The sequence below is a fragment of the Camelus dromedarius genome, chromosome 20, assembly GCF_036321535.1.
Source record: "Camelus dromedarius isolate mCamDro1 chromosome 20, mCamDro1.pat, whole genome shotgun sequence".
Classification (NCBI taxonomy): Eukaryota; Metazoa; Chordata; class Mammalia; order Artiodactyla; family Camelidae; genus Camelus; species Camelus dromedarius.
In genome coordinates this window covers 23270331-23279776 of record NC_087455.1, presented here as the reverse complement: position 1 = coordinate 23279776, position 9446 = coordinate 23270331, and positions in this window count along the sequence as shown.

Below are 9446 nucleotides of genomic sequence, written 5' to 3'. Positions count from 1 at the left end.
ATTCACCTTTTTAAAAATAAGATTCCACTTAGATGATTGATTTCTTGAATATGTGCAAGCACATTTGACTGTCCTTTATGATTGAATCACCACATTCTGTTGATTCTTTAAAAAAAAAAGATTCCATATATAAGTGAGATTATGCAATGTTTGTCTTTCTGGGTCTGGAATATTTCACTTAGCGTAATGTCCATTTTGTCACAAACTGAAGGATTTCTTTTTTTTTTTTTAAGGCTGAATAATAGTTATATATATATATAAATGCCACATTTTATTTATCTTTTCATCTGTTGATGGACACTTAGGTTGTTTTATATCTTGGCTGGCTATTGTGAATAATGCTGCAATGAACATGGGAGTACAGATGTCTCTTTGAGATAGTGATTTTATTTTCTTTGGATATATACCCAGAGTGAGATCACTGGATCACATGGTAGTTCAATTTTGGGGGGATTTCCATAATAGCTGTACCAATTTACAATCTCACCACTAGTGCACAAGGGTTCCCTTTTCTCCATATCCTAGCCAATACTTGTTATCTTTGTCTTTTGATAATAGGCATGCTAACAGGTGTGAGGTAATAGCTCATTGTGGTTTGATTTGCACTGACTAGATGATTAATGATGTTGAGCATCTTTTCATATATCTGATGGCCATTTGTGTGTCTTCTCCAGAAAATAAAATCTATTTAGGGTCTTTTTGTACATTTTAAAATTGGGTTATTGGGATTTTTTAAAATATTGAGTTGCAAAGGATCCTTACATATTTTGGATACTAACCTCTCATCAGATATTGATTTGTAACTATGTTCTCCCATTCCTTAGGTTGCCCTTTAATTTTGCTGATTTTTTCTTTTGCCATGAGGAGTTTTTCATTTGACGTAGTCCTACTTGTTCATTGTTGCTTTTGTTGCCTTGGCTTTTGGTGTCAAATCCCAAAATTCATTGCCAAGACCAATGTCAAGGAGCTTAATCCTTGTATTTTCTACAAGGAGTTTTATGGCTTTAGGTCTTACTTCTAAGTCTTTAATCCACTTTGAGTTCATTTTTGTATGTGGTGTAAGATAAGAATCCAATTTCAGTGTTTTGCAGGTGGATATCCAGCTTACCCAACACCACTTATTGAGGAGACGATCTTTTGTATCCCTTTGTATATTCTTCAAAAATGAATGGACTCTATATGTGTGGGTTTATTCCTCATATCTCTATTTTGTTTTGTTGTTACATGTGTCTGTTTTTATGTCAGTACCATTGCTATTATGATTATTATAGCTTTGTATAAAGTATAAAATCAAGAGATGTGATGTCTCCAATTTTTTTGTTCTTGCTTAAGATTGCTTCAGCTGTTTGGGGTCTTTTGTGGGTCCATATGCATTTTAGAATTTTTTTTCTATTTCTAGAAAAAAATTCCATTGGAATCTTGATAGATTATTGAATCTATAGATTGTTTTAGGTGGACTGGACATTTTGACAATATTAAATCTTCCAATCTATGAACATGGGATATCTTTCCATTAATTTGTGTCTTCTTTGATTCCTTTCATCAATGTTTTATAGTTTTCAGTGTGCAAATCTTCCACATCCTTGGTTAGATTTATTTCTAAATATTTTATTCTTTTTTTCTTATTATTGTAAATGGGATTGTTTTCTTAATGTCTTTTTTTGGCTAGATTGTTGTTAGTGTACAGAAACACAACTGATTTTTGTATGTTGATTTTATATCCTGCACTTGACTGAATTCATTTATTAGTTTTAACAGTTTTTTTTTTTTTTTGGTGACCTTTAGGATTTAGTGTATAGAATCATGTCATCTGAGATTTACCCATCACTCTCTTGTTTGTACAGCTTCTCTAGGGTCAAGCACAGAAGCAGAGCTAGCATCTAGTGGTAGTTTGCCGTCTTTTCTGGCCTCCTAATATTTTTATGTAGTTTTTTTGTTTGTTTGTTTTAAACGGAGTGCACCTATAGTTTTGCAATGTTTTATTGTCTATCTAGAACCTGTCATTGCTACTTTTAAAAGGTTTACAGTTATGACACATAATGAGTGTAATAATTTCAGAATACCGTAATGCTATATTACTTTGACAAACTAGAATTTGTTAATGATTCCCTGATGTGTTGAACTTTTGGAATGCTTTCCATTGTCCCAGCATGGGTAATAGCATTTAATGTATTAACTTTTTATGCCTGTAAAAGTATTTTTGGGTACTTTCCTTTTTTGTTGTTGTTGTTTCCTTGTATTGTGAAAGAATTAAGGCAACTTTCAGAACTGCTTTAAGTTCTGGGAGAATCTGCCTCTTGGTGTCTGATTCATTTTCTGAGTGGGTGGTGTACTGCTTTAACCTTGTCACTGACAGGAAAGTTCAGATTTCATACCGTAAAGAGAGAAGAAGTCTGTCCTTCCATTTCTCTTTGACTGAAGTGTTTGTCTTCAGACAGTGATTGTATACACTCTTCCATCAACAACTGGTACTTGCTAGTGTCAGTTTCCCTTTGAACTGAGATTGCAATTTCCTTTGTTCATCTGGACTATTTTTAAACCATGGCAGCTCTTATTTAAAAGGCACAGGTTGTGTTCTAGATTACTCCTGTCCAAATTTGGTAATGATGATTATACCACTGAGTGCAATCAAAATCATCAAATGAAGGAAAAGCACTTATTTTCTAACTTACTTGGCCAAAAGGAATGTTCAGATAACAGACCTGTAGCTTTAATATAAACCCATAGCATTTTGGTAGGCAACATCTGAAAATAGGTTAATGAATCATTATGGGAGGAAATCTGAGAATCTGATTTTAAAAAGGATGTTAGCAGTCATTTAAGTCAATCTACCACACAAAAGCAAAACTCATCCACAGTGTGCCTGATAGTTTATCAGTTTTTGATTAAACCCCTTCCATGGCTAGGAAATTACTACCTCATCAGACAACCCATTTACTTTTGTATAGCTGTAATTAAAAGTTCCCCTTTTGTTTTTTCTTGAATTGGAACCTGTCCTTTTAACATCTACTTAAAGATACACTGACTTCCTTTTGTGCCATACAGAAAAAGGTGTATTTAAAAGGTGTTCTTTGAATATTCAAGAATATCTATATGGTTTTCTCTTAGAGTTTCTCTTCTCTCTTCTTTAGGATAAATGTCCTTAGACTATGCAGGTTTTTTCCTTAAACTTTAAGATGATAATGTCTGTATCCTGCATCATCTCACTTTCCTGGATATTTTCCAATTTGTCCATGTTCTTTTTTCTTTTTTTTTTCCATAAAATAAGGGTTGTGGAGCAGAAAGTGGTGGCTCACAGACATGGTGGAACCACTTCACATTCCTGTGATCTTGACTTGAGGTATTTTGCCTTACAAATATCTATCTTAGAGACCTCCTCCAAAGTTTACTATCATGTAGGATCTCCCAATGATATACCTATAGGTACATAGTATTTCCAATAGTCTTATTCTAGAACATAGTCTCTGAGAGATGACACCTTACTTCTGAGAATTAGGTATAAAATTGGTAACTATTAAGCTGTTTTATAAGGGCTGTCTCATAAAGCCACAGTGCTTTCAATAGGAAATACGATTTAAAATTGTAATAGTTGAAAACATTATCGTTTTCACCTGAGAGTTCATCTTTAATCACAGCTTGAATTTCATGGCCCATAATGGGAGAAAATAAAATCAAAACAAGAATTTGTCAATACAGTACAACTAACAATGGGCAGTGCTGTGTGCTTAGAAGATTTGTGGTCTACTTATTTGTAAAGCATATCAGACTTACACTAAAAGGCATCTTACACATCACACCCTCCTAACTGTACAAGTGACTGACCGCTCCTAATTTATCTCAACTACCTGGGAGTCATTTGTATTTTGATAGGTTATTTGAGAGGTGATTCTATTCTTTTGTTTGCTTTATTTCTTTTTGTTTTTCTACTTCCTACTCTACATAGAACATTGTTTTGATCACATTGAACATCTCGATTAGATTCAATCAATCTGTCTATTTAATAGAAAACAAAATCTGTAATGTTTAATGACATTTATTAGTCAAGTTAGCCACAAGAATCAATCTAATGCTTCCCTAGAGATATAACAATAAAAAATTGTGATGTACATAGTGGTTTGTCTCTTTTTTTATGATGAATTATATATTTTAAGAGTCCTTACATTGTGAAATTTATATACAAGTACAATATGTAATATATATCTCCCACGTAATCCAGTTGAAGAAATAGACATTTTTAGTACCAGAAACACCCTACCTGCAATGTGTACACCTCCTGATTCAGCCCTCTTCCCAACAACTGCCCCGTCCAAACTGCAATCTTAGCTTTTGTGATAATCACTCCCTTCATTTTATGTTTTTATTAATCTCATTATAAGTGATTATAATGTTTTTGAATGGTAGGAAAGATATCTATCCATGTTAAATATGAACAAATAAAAAACAAAAATATTTCCATCTCTTCATCCTAAACATAGGGTATTTGGTATTTTTGGAAGAGAATTATTGTTCTACTTAGTGCACGAACACCAATTTTACAATTATATAACCTTTCTCTGAGGTTTTGTTTTATTTTGTTTTGCTTCTGTATATTTAACTGCCTGGAAACATACTGAAGCAAATATCTGATTCTTCTAATACCTATTGTTATATTTCACAGTTCCAGATAATTTCTGGAAAGTGCTAGAAATGGTAGCTCCAAACTGTGCAGAATAGCAGCTTTCTTGATGATTCCAGAAAGCACCACTCAGTCAGGCACACACAGATCCTTCCTAAAGTCACAGGAACAGCAAGAACATCTCACAACCAAGTGTCACTATCGGAGGGGAACTCCTTAATGTTTTAATCGTTCTATTCAGGTGAAGAGAAATATTCCTCTTTTAGCATAAAAAAGTAAAGTGAACATTTAAGTTCATGAAAACATTCCTCATAAGAGGTTTCGTATGGCCTTTTGCTTTCTGTTATTGTTTCTAAGAAGTGTGCTTAACCCAGTGTCACAAACCACACTGCCTTGATTACCATAGCTTTGATTTAAATTTGAAATCAGGAAGTATGCTCCAACTTTGTTCTTTTTCAAGATTGTTTTAGTTATTCTTGGTGCCTTAAATTTCCACATTTATTTTAGGAGAGGAATTATCATAAAAAAATGTTTGCTAGGATTTTGATAAAAATTGCATTGGATCTATAGATCAATTTGGGGAGTATCAACATCTTATAACATTAAGTCCTCTGAATTATAAATATGAATGTTTTTCCATTCGTCTTCAATTTTTTTCAACAATGTTTTTATCATTTTTGAGTATAAGTTTTGCACTTTTTATTAAATTTGTTCCCAAGTAAATTATTATATATTTTTGATGCCACTGTAAATGGAATTTTTTTTTTTAATTTCATTTTGGATTGTTCATTGCTAGTGTATAGAAGTGCAGTTGATTTTTGTATATTGTTCTTGTATCCTGCAACCTTGCTGAATTCATTTATTCTAATAATTTTTGTGGGCCCCCTAGGGTTTTCTATAAATAAGATTGTGTGTCATCTACAAATAGAAATAGTTTTAACCTTTTCAATTTGTATGCCTTTAATTTTTCTTTCCCAGTTGCCCTGGCTAAAACCTCCAGTACAGTGATGAACAGAAGTAGAAAAAGTGGACAGACTTATCTTGCTCCTGTTCTCAGAGGGAAAGCATCACGTCTTTCACTATTAAGTCTGATGTTAGCTGTGGGGTTTTGCCCTTTGTAAGACTGAGGAAGTTTCCTTCTGTTCCTAATTTTCTGAGTGTTTCTATCATGGAAAAGTGTTGGATTTTGTGAAATGCTTTTTTCTGCATTATTGAGATGGTAATACATTTTCTTTCCCTTTATTATATTGATGTGGTGTGTTATATTAATTTATTTTCAGACAGTAAACCAACTTGCTTTCCTGGGGTAGATCCCACTTAGTCATGGTATATAATCCTTTTCATATGTTTTAGATTCGGTTTACTAGTATTTTGTTGAGGAGTTTTACATATAAATTTATAAGAAATATTTATCAGTAGTTTTCTTTTGGTGGTTTTGTATTAGGGTAATACTGACTCAAAGAATGAGTTGTTAAGTATTCTCTCCTCTTTGGTTTTTTAGAAGAACATGTGAAGAACTGGTATTCTTCTTTAAATGCTTGATAGAATTAATCAGTGGAGTCGTCTGAGCCTGGGCTATGCTTTTTGGAAAGTTTTAAATTGACTAATTCAGTATCTATGCTTATTACAGATCTACTCAGATTTTCAATGTTTTTCTTGAGTAAATTTCTATAGTTTGTTTTTTGCAGGAATTTTCCATTTCATCCAAGTTATCCAATTTTGTCAGTGGATTAACTCTTATGGGGTATTGTTTTCATGGTAGTTTGAAATTAAGTGAGGGTTCTGAGCGGTTTATATAACTGTTTGGGATAGAGTTTTGATAAAGAGCTGTAAATCCATCCCAAATTTAATAAACTAAGCTGGTATAATTCCATAAATGCTGTGGATCTGTGAATAACCCTTTTTCTTTAGGAAGTGAAGTCTTTATTACTGCAGAGTATGCAGAGGATGACCAAGGTTGGGGTGGAGGGGGTGGCCGGCAAGAAATGCTTGTATTCAAGCTCTCTGCTCAGGAATTTTTTTTCCCCTGAGGCTATCTTTCAAGGATTTTCTGAGTCCTATAATTATGCAAGGCTCTCGAGAACCAGTTTTTATGAGTAGATTGGACTGAGTGAAGACAAGCTATGGTTCTGTCTTTTGGGAGGAAGGCCTCTTTTAATCATCCTTTTCATGCAAGATAAGTATAACCCTTGGGTCACAGAGGTGCATTTTGCTCAGACCTAGTTTCCTGTATGACTTAGAGCTATGGAGTTTCCATATCTATCAGGGTTATACCTGGTCCTAAGGTACTTTTCTGAGGAAACAGCCTGAATCAGCCTGCTTGGCCAAAGGGTACCCAGCTGATGCCAATTATGCAGAGTCATTCCAGGTGTGTCAACAAAGTAATAGATTCCAGGGGCTTTGAGAGCCTAGCATGTGGGATTCAAGCATGGAGAAGCAGCAGGCGTAAACCCTAGACATCAGGAGCTCACCAGCAAGTTCAGATGCAGAGTACGGACGAGTGTCTCCTTTGCATCCATCTCAAGGAGGGGGTTTAATGTTGTTCTTCTCACAAATAAGCTTCTGGACTTCAGGAGCTTTTGTCCAGGAAACACGAAGCTTCAAAGAATTGTGACTAGTCCCTGCTTCGATGGGAACAGTTGTGCTGAGTTGCCTTATATCAGGAGGCCTTCTGGGAAATTTATCCAAATGTCCTCCGAGGAAGAAAGAGGTCCTGGAAGTAAGTGGTTATGTGGGCCTAACCATTAGTGTTGGAGGGAAGTGCAGGCAGGAGCCAGCTCACATTTATGTTCTTTCAGAGAGGATGGACCATTCCTAGGAATGGTTCAGTCTGGAAATGTTTAACTGTGAGAAAATCGTTCCATTTTAACTTCACAGACTTATGCCTGTCCTTGCATCAGAGCTGCAAACGTGGGGTTAGTGAGATGTCTCCAAGCCTATCTGGGAGCCTTGATCAAACCTGGGTGACTGCTGGCCTATAAACTTGGAAAACAGGCTTTCTATAGCCATCCAGGAAGGTTCAGGAGGGCATTGTTATCTGAAGTCAGTAGGTGAGGTCAGAGGTTAAGGGGATGGGAGAAGGGCCAGTAAGAATGACTTCAGTCAGCTCCATTCCTATCTGGCTTCCAAATGGAATCCATGTCTCCCAAAGTAGTCTAATAAATCAGAGGGCTTGGACTTTTTTCTCTCCCAAGCTTAGACCATCTGGCCTCTGTTTCTTGGGCTTGATAGGGAGTGAAATTTCGTTTGGAAAAACTGTGTGTTCGTGTGTGGCTTTGAATCTAACCTAGATCTCTCTTCTCCAGGTGTTTTTTCAGTAGGTTTTCTCTCTCCTTTCAGTCAGCTTTCCCAGGACTCAGGAAGGCCAGTCCAACCTATTCCAGGAAAGGCCTCATGGTGGTTGATGGAGATTTTGCTTTGGAGATTTTGAAAGCCCTGGCAACTTGCTGGTTCAGTTTCTGTGTTCTGGTTACTTCCACGTGCTCCTGCCCAAAGCCCTTCCCTCATTCTGCCCCCATCCCTCTTTCTCTCAACTTTTCACATGCTAGTAATAGGTCATAGGTACTTCATATGCTATTCTAGCTCTGTGGATACTCTTTGTATTTGGTGAGTCTTACGTATTTGACATTTTAATGCTATTTATTCTAGTTACTGAATCAAAGTTTATGGTATGTGCTTAATTATTATTTTTTCCTCTTTTTAAATGCTAGTCATGCAAAAATGTAGATTCATAAATTGTAGCAACTAAGAAGTTGTAGTAAAATGACTGAAAATAGCAGTAGTAAGGAACTTTTTGGGGAAAAAAATCCTAGTCACTATCACACTAACCAGTTTTAATTTTACACATTATATTTTAGTTTTTGAAAATGTAGTTTTTGGGTGTATATATTGTTTCGTATCCTACTTTTTCCAAGTAATTATTATTTCTGTAAGTCTATATAATTATATTTAATAGATATAATGACTATCATACATGTAGACATGTATGAGCAATTCATTGATCATAGAATATTTAGGTTAATTTTAATTTCCTTCTTTCCTCCCTTCCTTATTCCTTTCCTTTATTAGAGGTACATTTGAAATGGACCTCTTACTAATGTAGCTTTTGCTTTTGTTAAATTTATTTCCTTAGGCATTATTCCTATGAATAAGGTTACTGGGTAAACAATAGGAACATAAATGGTTTTACAGAAAGAATTATTTTAAAAACTTTTATTGCTTCCAGCTGTGTAAGCCTATGTTTAACCATGGCCTTAAGCATCACGTATTATAATTTAAATTATGTTTTACTTTTCTGATATAATTAAATTATTGTCTGTAGTTTGCTTTAACTTGCTTTTCTTTTATTATGAGAAAGCAGGACATTTTCTATTTTGTGTTTGTGCTTTGTATGAGTTCTGTTAATATTACAAGGTGTATTTCTCTTCTTCCTCCATCCTGAGAATCTAAAAGCAAATTCTACAGAGAGATAAGGAATTTTATAATTTTTGCATTAAAATATTATTTAATACATTTATATTTGAATATTAAATCTATTTAAATACATTTATACTACAAGAATTTTTAACCATATAGACTCTAGGTTGAATTCTCCCCCAAAATCCACAACCTTGATTAAATTTAAGTTTTGATACGGGAGTTTTTTTTCTTGGTATTGCAAGTATGGTGATTATATTAAATTTATTTCACTCTTAGACATGTATTTTAAATAGTATAGTGGAGTGCTTTGATGCGTTATAATCTCTGCACTGAAAATGATAATTAAGGAACTGACTTTTGGAATGAACTTCATCCATTGACTGTTCTTTACTGAATATCTCCTTGAACTAGA